Here is a 13,973-nt window from a genome sequence, read left to right on the forward strand (position 1 = left end):
TATGGACTGGTGCATACATCTCAGATTTGGGATATATGCTTTGATGAGATGATCAAAGCTTTTGGGTTTGTATAAGGTTTACGAGAAACTTGTATTTCCAAAGAAGTGAGTGGGAGCACTATAGAATTTCTGGTAAGTATATTTGGTTGACATATTGTTGATCGGAAGTAATGTAGAATTTCTGTGAAGCATAAAAAGTTGTTTGAAAGGAGTTTTTCAAAGGAAGACCTAGATAGAGCTACTTGAAACATTGAGCATCAAGATCTATAGAGATATATCAAAACGCCAAATAGAACTTTCAATGAAATGCATGCTGTGACAGGTTTTTGAAGGAGTTCAAAATAGATCAGCAAAGAAGGAGTTATTGGCTGTGTTGTAAGGTGTGAATTTGAGTAAGACTCAAAAGCCCGACCATGGAAAAAGAAAGAGAAAGGATGAAGGTCATCCCCCATGAATTAGCCATAGACTCTAAAGTATGACATCTTGTGTAAAGCACCTGATGTGTGCCTTGCCACAAGTCTGTTAAGAGGTACAGAGAGTGATCCAGGATTCTATCACTAAAACAGCGGTCAAAGATACCCTTAGTAACTAATGAACTAAGGATTTTTTCTAGATTATGGAGTTGGTTAAAGAGTTTGTCGTAAAGGGTTACGTCGATGCAAGCTTTGACACTAATCCGAATAACTCTGAGTAGTTAAACGGATTCGTATAGTAGAGTAGGTATTTGGAATATTTCCCAATAGCACATAGTAGCAACATATATAAGATGACATAAAAATTTGTAAAGCTCACACGGATCTGAAAGGTCCAAAACCGTTGACTAAAACCTCTCTCACAAGCAAGACGTGATCAAACCCCAAAACTGTATGGGTGTTGGAATCACATGGTGATGTGAACTAGATTATTGACTCTAGTGCAAGTGGGAGACTGTTGGAAATATGCCCTAGAGGCAATAATAAATTATTTATTATTATATTTATTTGTTCATGATAATCTTTTATTATCCATGCTATAATTGTATTGGTTGGAAACTCAAATACATGTGTGGATACATAGACAAAACACAGTCCCTAGTAAGCCTTTAGTTGACTAGCTCGTTGATCAAAGATGGTCAAGGTTTACTCACCATAGACAAGTGTTGTCACTTGATAATGGGATCACATCATTAGGAGAATCATGTGCTGGACTAGACCCAAAATATCAATGTAGCATGTGATCGTGTCATTCTGTTGCTATTGTTTTCTGCGTGTCAAGTATTTATTCCTATGACCATGAGATCATATAACTCACTGGCACCGGAGGAATACCTTTTGTGTATCAAACGTCGCAACGTAACTGGGTGACTATAAAGGTGCTCTACACGTATCTCCGAAGGTGTTCGTTGAGTAAGTATGTATCAAGACTGGGATTTGTCACTCCGTATGACGGAGAGGTATCTCGGGGCCCACTCGGTAATATAACATCACACACAAGGCTTGCAAGCAATGTGACTAAGTGTAAGTCAAGGGATCTTGTATTATAGAACAAGTAAAGAGACTTGCCGGTAACGAGATTGAAATAGGTATGCGGATACCGACGATCAAATCTCGGGCAAGTAAAATATCAAGGACAAAGGGAATGACATACCGAATTACATGAATCCTTGACACTGAGGTTCAACCGATAAGATCTTCATAGTATATGTAGGATCCAATATGGGCATCCAGGTCACGCTATTGGATATTGATCGAGGAGTGTCTCGGGTCATGTCTACATAGTTCTCGAACCCGGACGGTTTGCACACTTAAGGGTCGATGATGTTTTAGTGTAGTTGAGTTATATGTGTTGGTGATGGAAGGTTGTTCGGAGTCCCGGATGAGATCACGGACGTCACGAGGGTTTCCGGAATGGTCCGGAAATGAAGATTGATATATAGGAAGTTGGTGTTTCGATTCTGGAAAGTTTTCGGGCATTACCAGCAGTGTACCGGGAGTGACGAATAGGTTCGAGGGGCCCACTGGGTGGGCCCACCATGCCCCAAGGGGTCCACATGGGTTTATTGGATGTGCAATAAGGTATAATGGGTTGACAAAGTCATCCTAGGAAAGCAAAATCCAAAAGAGGTGGGAAAATAAGGAAGGAGTCCTAATCCAAGTGGGATTGGAGTAGGACTCCTCCCTCCCACTTCGACCGACCCAAGGAAGGCCTCCTTTGGCCGGCGTCCTAGGGCTTTGCCCCACCCCTTGGCTCCTCCTATATATACTAGAGGTTTAGGGCTGTTTGAGACACAACTTTGCCACGTGCAACTCAAACGTACACCTCATAGTTCTTCCTCTAGATTAGATTTATGCGGAGCTCGGGCGGAGCCCTGCAGGAATAGTTCATCACCAACACCGTCACGCCGTCACGCTGTCGGAGAACTCATCTACTTCTTCGTCTCTCTCTCTGGATAAAGAAGGCCGAGATCGTCATCGAGCTGTACGTGTGTTGAACGCGGAGGTGACGTCCGTTCGACGCTAGATTTGGACGGATCGCGAGACGGTTCATGGGACGGATCGTGGGACGGTTCGAGGGACGGATCATGAAGACGTAGCACTACATCAACCGCGTTTCTTCACGCTTCCCGCTGAGCGATCTACAAGGGTATGTAGATCTAATCTTCCTCTCGTAGATGAACGTCACCATGATAGGTCTTCGTGTGCGTAGGAAATTTTTTGTTTCCCATGCATCGTTCCCCAACATGCCCTTCTCGAAGCTAGTGGTTTTACTAACCATCAACACTTGATGCTCCTACTTGATTTCTACCTTCGCGGTGTCAAACATCACGAAAAGCTCAAGGATCATCGTCTATATCCCTGATATGTTATAGTTCATCACGAAGCTCTGTAGCTTGGTGGCTGTGACTTTGGAGAACTATGTCAATCACTATCTTATCTAGAAGATCAACTCCCACTCGATTCAAGCGATTGTAGTACCCAGACAATTTGAGCACATGCTCAATAATTGAGCTTTTCTCCCTTACTTTGTAGACAAAGAATCTTGTCGGAGGTCTTATACCTCCTCAACACGGGCACGAGCCTGAAATCCCAAATTTCATCTCCTCGAACATCTCATATGTCCCATGATGTTCGAAATGTCTTCGACACCTCAATTCTAAGTCGTTTAAGCATTATGCACAAAACTATCATGTAGTGATAAAAAATATGTATGTCAGATGTTCGCAACATCTACAGACGATGCTCGGTATTTAGCACACCGAGCGGTGCATTAAGGACATAAGCCTTATGTGCACCAATGAGGACAATCCTCAATTTATGGACCCAACCCGCATAATTGCTAATATCATCTTTCAAGTAAGTTTTATCTAGGAACATATCAAAAACAGTAGAGCTACAGTGCAAGCTACAACATAATTTACAAAGACATTTTGACTATGTTCATGATTATGAGTTCAATTAATCATATTACTTAAGAACTCCCACTCAAATTGACATCCCTCTGGTTATTCGAGTGGTACATGATCCAAATTCACTAACTCAAGTCCAATCATCACGTGAGTTGAGTTAGCTTCAATGGTGAACAAGTCCATGTTGATCATATCCACTATATGACTCATGCTCAACCTTTCGGTCTCTTGTGTTGTGAGGCCATGTGTGTACATGTTAGGTTCCTCAAATTTAACTCGAGTGTTTCGCGTGTGTAACTGCCTTGCACCCATTGTATGTGAACGTAGAGTCTGTCACACCCGATCATCACGTGGTGTCTCGAAACGATGAACTGTCGCAACGGTACACACTCGGGGAGAACACAATTTTATCTTGAAATTTTAGTGAGGGACCACATTATAATGCTATCGTTGTCCTCAGTAAAATAAGCTGCATAAAAGTATTAGCATCACATGCAAATCATAAGTGACATGATATGGCCAAGAACTTGTGCTTCTTGATCTCCATCACCAAAGCACTGGCATGATCTCCATCATCACCGACGCCACACCGTAATCTCCATCATTGTGTTACCATCAAGGTTGTCGCACTACCTATGTTGTTACTACTAAAGCTATTGACTAGTGATAAAGCAAAGCATCACCAAGCACAAAAATAATTAAAGACAACCCTATGGCTCCTGCCGGTTGCCGCAACATCGACGTGCAAGTCGATATTTAACTATTACAACATATAATATCATACATTAAATATATCATATCTTGTCTTTGGCCATATTACATCACATGCATACCATGCAAAAACAAGTTAAACGTCCTCTAATTTGTTTTTGCAAATTTTACGTGGCTGTTGTGGGTATCATGTATGATCGCATATTATTTACGCAAAGCCACAACGATGATATGCAAGTTGCTATTTAACCTTCCCCAAGTACCGTCTCGGTCAAATCCGATTCAACTTATGTTGGAGAAACAGACACCCACCAGTCATCTTTATGCAACAAGTTGCACGTTTGTCAATGAAACCGGTCTATCGTAAGCGTACGAGTAATGTTGGTCTAGGCCGCTTCATCCAACAACACCGCCGAATCAAGAAAAGACTAAGAAAGGAAGGAAATTGAACAACAACGCCCACAAACTCTTTTGTGTTCTACTCGAGATATCATCTATGCATAGACCTAGCTCATGATGCCATTGTTGGGGAACGTTACATGGGAAACAAAAAAAATTCCTACGCACACACAATACCTATCCATGGTGATGATCATCTACGAGAGGAGAGTTCGGATCCACATACCCTTGTAGATCGCTAAGAGGGAAGCGTTAAGAAACGTGGTTGATGTAGTCGAACGTCTTTGCAATCCAAAACGCAAGCCGTCCCACGAACTCCGTCCCAATCGAGCGTCGAACGGACGACACCTCCGCGTTCAGCACACGTGCAGCTCGATGACGATCTCTGCTTTCTTGATCGAGAAAGAGAGACGAAGAGGTAGCTGAATTCTCCGGCAGCACGACAGCGTGGAGCTACTACGATAGAACTTTGTCGTACCGTACCGAACTAGCTACGGGGTGTCAGGAAGTGGTGGAGGGAGAGAGGGTTGCACCTTGGCTTGAGGTGCCAAAAGCCTCTCTCACCTCCAGTATATATAGGAGGGAGGGGAGGGGTGGTGCCCTAGGGAAAAGTCGTAGGGATCGGGCGGCGCAAGGAGAGGAGGAGGAGTCCTCCTCCAATACAACTTGGAAGGAGGAGTCCTCCTTCCCCAATTCGGTTTGGCCCCACCCTCCTTTCCTTTCTACCTTTGGGCGAAATATGCCTCTTTGGGATGGCCACCAGCCCACCAGGAGCTAGTGCGCCACCCTTGAGCCTCTTTCATTCTCTCCCGGGTGGGTGGCCCCTACCGCTAGAAATCCGGAACCCATTCATCACTCTTGGTACTTTACCGGTAAAGCTCGAAAACCTTACGGAAGCCAAATGGATACTTCCTATATATCAATCTTCGTCTTCGGACCATTCCGGAAACCCTCGTGACGTCCGGGATCTATACGAGACTCCGAACAACATTCGGTTACCAACATCAATAATTCAACTACACCGAAACGTCACTGAACCTTAAGTGTGCAGACCCTACAGGTTCGAGAACTATGTAGACATGACCGAGACATTCTCCGGTCAATATCCAATAGCGGGACCTGGATGTCCATATTCGATCCTACATATTCTACGAAGGTCTTTACGGGTTGAACCTCTATGTCAAGGATTCAGTTAATCCTGTACAATATTCCCTTTATCCTTCGGTATGTTACTTCCCCGAGATTCGATCGTCGGTATCTCCATACCTATTTCAATCTCGTTATCAGCAAGCCACTTTACTCATTCTGTAATACAAAACTCGTGGCTAAGTCTTTATTCACATTGCTTGCAAGGTTTGTTTGTCATGTTGCATTACCGAGTGGGCCCTAAGACACCTCTCCGCCATACGGAGTGACAAATCTCAGTCTTGATCCATGCTAACCAACACACACCTTGCGAGATACCTGTAGAGCACCTTTATAGTCACCCAGTTACATTGCGACGTTTCATACACAACAGGAATTCCTCCAGTGTAACTGAGTTACATAATCTCATGGTCATAGGAATGTATACTTGACATGCAGAAAATAGTAGCAATAAAATAACACGATCACATGCTACGTTCATAGTTTCGGTCTTGTAAATCATATAATTCTCCTAATGATGTGATCCCGTTATCAAGTGATAACACTTGTCTATGGTTAGGAAACCTTTAACCATCTTTGATCAACGAGCTAGTCAACTAGAGGCTTACTAAGGACATTGTTTTCTCTATGTATCCACACATGTATCTGTGTTTCCATTCAATACGATTGTAGCATGGATAATAAACGATTATCATAAACACGGAAATATAATAATAACCAATTTATTATTGCCTCTAGGGAATATTTCTAACTATACTATAAAAAGGGGGTGAGTTATTATGATGAATTGGTTGCTCAAGTGCTTAGAGGTAGCCACCAAAAATATTCACTAATTCTCCCACAAGATATATTTGTCGAGAGCCTTACCAGCAAAATTGGTGCCACCAACTCTTTTCACTTGGCCCTACCGATTTTGCACGAGACACATCCTATGCCAAACCCTACCATCTCGGTACCACCAACTTTCACATCGGTGCCACCGAGATTTAGTGACCAACTTTCTGTTCAGAAGATTTCAAGAATCGCAATTTCTGAGTTAGAAATCGGTTTCACCGAGATTTGGAAACTGGTGTTGGTCATTCTGTCGGCACCACCGAGACTCATATATCGGTCTCACCGAGAATTCGAAAGTTGCCACATTTAGTGCAACTCGGTACCACTGAGATTCGTTTCGGTGTCACCGAGTTGGGCAATAATTTTGTAACGGTTGGATTTTGGGGGATGCCTATATACCCCTCCACATCCTCTCATTCAAAGAGGAAGCACTCAGAACACACACCCACTTGCCAGATCCATTTTTCTGAGAGAGAGACACCTACTCATGTGTTGAGATCAAGAGATTCCAATCCAACCATCTGAAACTTGATCTCTAGCCTCCCCAAGTCGCTTTCCACAAGATCAATATCTCCTACCCCTGCCAAATATGTGAGAGAGTGATTTCGTGTTGAGGATACTACCTTTTGTCGCACAAGAGCAAGGAGTTCATCGTTCTACCACATCTATTACCTTTTGGAGGGTGGTGCTTCCTAGATTGGTTAGGTGTTGGTTGGGAGCCTCCTACTTCATGCTGTGGAGTTGAACCAAGAAGTGAGAACACCACATCTATTACGGGCAAGGAGATCGCCTACTTCGTAAACATCTACCGTGAGTGAGGCTAGTCCTGTGTGGATGGAAGTCGTGGTGGAACAGACAAGGCCGCTTTTTCGTGGACCCCTTGTGTGTGGAGCCCTCCATGGACTCTCGCAGCCGCTACCCTTCGTGGGTTGAAGTCTCCACTAACACGGACGTACTATAGAACCATCTATTGAAACCATGACAAAAATTGCAGTGTAAACATCTTTGCATTTGATCTTCTTAAACTCTCCTCCTTACTACATGTGCAAATCCTTTACTTTCTGTTGCCATATTTGTTGACTAGCATGTGTAGGGTGCACTAGACTTGTTAGAATTGCTAAAATCTGCCAACCATTAGAATTGGGAAAAGGCTAGGATTTTAATTTATGCAAGCAGTCTATTCACCCCCCCCCTACACACCTCTTCTATCGATCCGATAATTGGTATTAGATCAAGGTCTCCATAACCTTGGCTTAAAGACAATTGGAGGAACATGGATGTGCCTAGTTTGGGCAATATTAGTTCTAGAGTGTCTATTCTTGATGGGGAATTTATAGACAATGGAAAGATGAAATGCTTGATATATTTGATGAATTCCATTTGCGCAAGTATGTTGAATATCCATATGAGCCTCCCATTGTTCCCTTACATCCTTATCATGATGAAGAAATTGATATGCTTGGTAATCTTAAAACTGTAAATCTAATCATTAGAGGACTTCCAAGAAATGTGCTTAATCAATTCCAAAATTTTGAGTGTGCTCATACTTTGTGGAAAACTTAGAGAAAATATATCCCTACTATTTCGTGAAAAATCTTGATATCATTTTCCATAAATGCATTGTCTTTCACAAAATGAAGCCACCTAATCCTAATTTTGATAAATGTCTATTCTAGCTTCGTGACCTCGTCCATGCCAAAGGAGATGTCATTACCATTAAAAATGTCATTGTTGAAGCTATTCGCATGCATAAACATGAATATTATCATTGTCAAAATTTTGATGAATTTCTTGTTTCTTCTGACGAGGATATTTCGTCCGACAATGACAATGTGGAGCTTGTCTACTACGATGAAGACGAGGAGTTTGACATCGAGTATGAGAACACCATAAGGAACCTTGGTCTTATGGCGAACCTTACAGACTACATGGCCGAAGGAAAAGAGTGGATACTTGGTAGTGGGTACACTGACCACATGACCGGAGATAAAGACATGTTCCATGAGATCACACCAAACCATGTACCTCGAAGGTATGTGACTGTAATGCCCAAGATGTGATCCTATCCTTAATTTGGCGCGAGGGCCTCGACAGGGATAGAAGCGCATCTTGTCGTTTTGCAAGAATGGATATCATTACAAGTACATGTACTGAAGAGGTGAGTATATGGAATTGGCTTACACTCGCCACAAGCTACATCAAGTTAACATCAGTACAACAACATAATCAATCATTATGAAGAAGAGCAGGGTCCGACTACGCACTAAAACAAACGCTAAAAGAACGACGTACATCCTTGCTATCCTAGGTTGTCGGCCTGGAACCCATCCTAGATCGATGAAGAAGAAGAAGAAACTCCAAAAGCACAATCACTGAGCTCATGTCAGAGTATCGCTTTACCTGTACCTACAATTGGTGTTGTAGTAATATGTGATCCATAGAGACTCGGCAATCTCATTTCCAAAGGTATCAAGACTAGCAAAGGTTAATGGGTAAGGCATGGTTAAGTGGTGAGGCTCCAGCAAGTGATTAAGCATTTATTTGAGGTGGCTAACTTACGAGTACATGACTAAAAGGGAGATGATCTATGCATATCATATGTGAACTAATAATGATCAAATGAATGACCCTGAACACATACTTACGTCACACATAACCCCACCGTGTCCTCAATCAGAGAAGGATCTCTCAAAAGAGACAATCCCGGTTACGCGCACAATTGGCATATTTTAATTAAGTTTACTTCAAGTAATCTATAATAGATGTTAAACAAAGTTTCCACGTTGCCACATAACCACGGGGCATGGCTTTCCGAAATATTTAACCCTGCAGGGTGCTCCAACTAGTCCATCACAAATTACCAAAAGCTGCATAGAAAGCCTCGATCACGAAACTCTTGATCACCTCCGATTCCTTAATGGAAAACCTCAACTCTGAGATAGCCCAAACCATCACCGAAATACCAATGCACAAGATATTTCATAAAAGGTAAAACTAATCCACCAAGGCCGCCCGACGTATCGACAAACCCGATAGGAGCCCCATATCTCGTTCTCAGGACACGACCGGATGAGCACTACGTACGGTGGTCGGATAGACATCCCTCGAGTTACCACGGGTGGCCCTGCAAGTGGCTCTGTTTTGGACCAACACTTATGAGGAGCACTGGCCCGGGTTGTTGATTTATTATCCACGGGGTCCGGAAAGTCCCTATGCAATTTTATCAGGTTATTAGTCAAATGTAGTACCAAAGTTAGCCCTTGCCATACCAGTCTTAATCTAAAACGAATTATCAAGGGGGTCCCCATAACTACCCCGATCGTGTTAGGAGCGCTCAAATATGGAATATAACACCGGTAGCCGAAACTAAGGCGGCAAAGGTGGAACAAAACACCAAGCTAGAAAGCCGAGCCTTCCACCTTTTATCAAGTATATAGGTCCATCAAATTAATTAGCAGTTATATGGTGATATAATAAGGAACCCATGTTATCACATGGATGCAACTGCGCTTGCAAGTAGCAACGCTAACACATGGTTAAGCAAGCGGTAACATAGCCAATCAGTGGTTTGCTAGGTTGTAGAAAGGTTGAAGGTTTCATGGCAATGTTGAGAAGGTGACATTTAACAGGTGGTAGGCAACGAGACAAAACAAAAGAAACAAGACAACTAGCATGGCATTGATAGTAATGGAATATAGGGAAATGGTTATCATGCCTGCGATCCCGCTTGGAAGAAGAATGACTCCGTGAAGTAGTCGAACCACGTAGTCGAACATATCCTCACACTGTGAAGCGGTTTGGAACTCTATCGAGAAGAAACAATCTGGAACACAATCAACACACGGTAACATCACAACAAAGGCACGATAAGATGCACAACACATATGATGCATGTCCGATTCAATTATGCACGACAGGGCGCGACAAGTCACAATAATCAAACACTACACATTAAGTGAAGCTGAATATGCAACTCGTTGCATATTGATGAAACTCCACATTTTAATTACTTAGTTCACTCTCATTTATTGACCCGGTAAGATTAAATGTTGTTTAACATGGCAAGAGGTGAAGCACGTCATTCTAATCGATTACATATATAGCTCGTCTCCAACGGAGTTACGGTCTAAAAGATACGAGCAACACAGATCGTATGACATGGGTGCAACATACATGCAAAAGAATATTGATGTGGCTGGGACAAAGAAACATAAACTACATATACGAAAACTACCGCTACTTGTCCAACAGATGTGAGAGCAACATCATAGAGCTAGAAAAAACAAATGAACAAACAAAAAATAAATGGGGTGAGCCGATTTTGAACACAGGACCCCCTAGATGGGAACATGAGGCGCTAGCCACTGTGATGTACGTGCCACTGATTGAGGCATTGGTTTATCTAAGCGACTAAATAGTCGAGCTTTGTTCCCCACGTCGAACGAGAAAACTAGAGATGTCTCCGGCGAGCAAACGCAACGGCGACAGGGGCAGATGAGCTATGACGGGTGTGCAGACAACTGGTGGGGGGACAGTGTTCACCTTGCTAGGCCGTCATGGTGGTCCAGGGTGAGCCGAGGGGCGGTCAACGCGGTTGCTGGCGACGTGTTCTTGCTGTACTCTGGACAAAGACTAGGCAGGCCACGGCGAGCGGCTGCTCGCGACGGGACTTGTGAGCGACGGAGGTGGGCCTTGGCATGGATCCTACGAAGATACACATGAACAACATGGGCGCGAGTCTGCATGGCGGCGGCTCGGTCGAGCAATGGGACTCGATCTGGTGGTGCTTGATACGGCCGTTCCTGGACGTTCCTCTGCAAGAAAGAAGAAGATAGAGGGAGCTCTAAGATAGAGAAAAGAGAATTAGGAGGGAAGAGAAAAGAGAGGTGGGAGGAACCATGCTAGTCATGCGGGTCCTCGGGGATGCGTCGGACGGGAGGGGCCAGTCCGCTCACAATGAGCTCGTGCCCGTACACGAACGTGGAGGGAGGTGGGGCTACTCCAAGGGCTCCTCCCATTGGGCACTTGGGGAAGCTGGGTTTGACGCCAGGCACGACGGCCTTGGCAGGAACGCGAGGGTGCGTTGCGGCATGGCGGAAGGTGACGACAACGTCGATCTAGCGGCGGTCGCCATCAAGGTCGCGCTGGAGGCCGAAGTAGAGGGTGCAGCGGAAGATGCTGCTCATTCGGTGCTCCGGCGAGCAGCGGCTGGTTACCGGAGCGTCAAACACGAAGGGTAGAGACGGCGCGGGGTACTAGGGAGCTTCGGGACGAGAGGAACTCCTGCTGCTGCTCTTGATTCCTCTGCATCGATGTGACAGCCTGATGCCGACGTTCCAGAAGATTCCCCTTCTATTCTATTTTCGTTGTGTGGTTATTTTAATTTGTTGCATCATCATCACATCATGCGCATCATCTCCATTGCATCGGCAGCTCCGTTGCCGCCCATTTTCAAAACTTGCGTTTGTTGTTAGTTGACGGTTCTCGTCGTTGTCCGTTCTGAGCCCGACCGCACACGCACGTGCCCGCGGCACCGTCGAAACCCTGTTTTAAAAGTGTGTTGAAAACTTTCTCTGATTGGGTTGAGATTTGACGTGCGGTCTTATTTTAATATAGTTAGGCCGCCTGTCGAATTTCGTCGCGATCGGAGTCCGTCTAGTACCCGAACGGTCGACCGTAGCGGCACCGTATTCAGTCTACCATCGGACATCTTTCGGTGTTTTATAAATCGTTGCCGCGCCGCACCACTTCCCTCTCCTCTTAGCCAACGCCACTCTACACAGCTAACCCTAACCCGCCTCTCTGATCGGACCGTATGATCACGATCGGAGGGTCGAAAAACCCCCAGGCGCCCTCTAACCTAGCCCATTCCTATTTAAAGAAGCCCTCCCTCCCATTTTAGGCAAACCCTGGAGTTTTCCGCGAATTCTGCGCTCCAGCCGCCCCCAGCGCCTCTGTCTCTCTCTTCCCCACCGACACGGCCCGCCAGGCCCACGGCTGGCCCACCCGGGCCCGAAGCCGCCACCGCCGGGCCACGCGCCTCCCTGGCTTCCCCAAGGCCGCCTCCTGCCCACAGCCGCCTTGCCGGCCCCGCCGCCTACCCTGTGCCTCGCCGCAAGCCTCCACCCTCGCCGCCTCCTGCCGCCGCCGTATGAGCGCCAGCCCTCGCCCAAAGCAACAACAGCAACCCTCACCAAACCCCACGCCGCCGATCTCCTCGAGCCGACCGCCGCTCGCGTAGATCTCGCCTCCCGCGACCCCGCCGCCCTGCAGCCCCAGTCCCTCGGTCTCCCCTGCCGGCGCCTCACCGCCGCCGCCAGGGGATCCCGCACGGGACGACGAGGAGATCCCCCGTGACCGCTCGAGCGCAGCCACGCTCACCTGGCGTATGGGCCTCGTGCCGAGCCGGCCCAGCTGGGCGACTGCAACTCCTCCTTCGGCCCATCTCGAGCAGCTCCAGGCCGGCCCAAGTGGAGGCGCAAGGTGAGCCTAAGCCACCCCCTCGCCCGCGTGCATTTTTAGTGTAACGTCCATGCCCGTGTAGTCGATTAGCATTAGTTAGGAACGGTAATATTTTCTTCTTTTTAGGTTATTTTCGGAATTTAATTAAATTCCAGAATATAGACGATATTTAGAATGCCCGTAACTTTAAATCCGTGAGTCGGATCGCGATGAGTTGTATATGGTTTTGGTGTAGAATTTCGTGTAGAATCCGATTTTACAACTTGCATAATTGTTTGAAGTGGTTTGTCATGCCAAATGCATGGATTTACATGCTGTCTCAATAGGATAGTGCCCGCATTTATTTCCCGCGCGTGTTGGAATAAATCGTATGCCGTAGTAGAAATGTCCATGTTATAGGAACCACTTTTCCATGTATTTTAGAGTAGACGGTTGTGTTTTTGCGCGTAGGGATTTGTCGCTAGATTATTTTCCGTGCTTAGGACATTATCTCGCATTTACGTGTGGCAATATTTTTGTGTTGCAACCCCACATGTTTTATATGTTTGCGGGGTAGAAAAATCCATAGGATTTTTATGTGCAATTAGTTTTAGCTTTTGAGCAAGTTAGTTCGCGCGATATTTTTCCATGTTGCCCTATTGTCTTTTTCGTAGGATTCATTCCGTGCTTCGTTTGACGGAGTTGTCAACTAGAGAGTTGTCCTTGGATGTTTACTCTAGCCCCTGGTATTTTTGGTTGCAATAGAAGTGCATGTTTAGGTGTGGTTTGCTTGCTCTCAAGTTGCTAGAAATAGTGCTGATTTGGAGGTGCTGAAATATTTCTAAGTCTGGAATCTGTTATATTTTGTTGTTCTTTTGTTTTGCTTCTATCTTGTGATCTGTAGCTCTTTTGAGGTTGGTGCAATGGAGATAGTTGTAGACTTTGTGTTTCTCTAGGATGCTGTGAATTTGCATGCCATTTGGAGTGCTGTAGCTTATGGTTTTGATGCTATCAATATGCCTTCAGACCGGAAACTGCACTTTCATGAAGTGTAATT

General features: G+C 45.2%; 1 pseudogene; it reads right to left on the minus strand.

The window, feature by feature from the left end:
- Window positions 1-11,179: 11,179 nt before the first annotated feature.
- Window positions 11,180-13,009, minus strand: LOC123426065 (annotated as a pseudogene).
- Between the last annotated feature and the right edge of the window lie 964 nt (window positions 13,010-13,973).

The sequence above is a fragment of the Hordeum vulgare genome, chromosome 2H, assembly GCF_904849725.1.
Source record: "Hordeum vulgare subsp. vulgare chromosome 2H, MorexV3_pseudomolecules_assembly, whole genome shotgun sequence".
NCBI lineage: Eukaryota > Viridiplantae > Streptophyta > Magnoliopsida > Poales > Poaceae > Hordeum > Hordeum vulgare.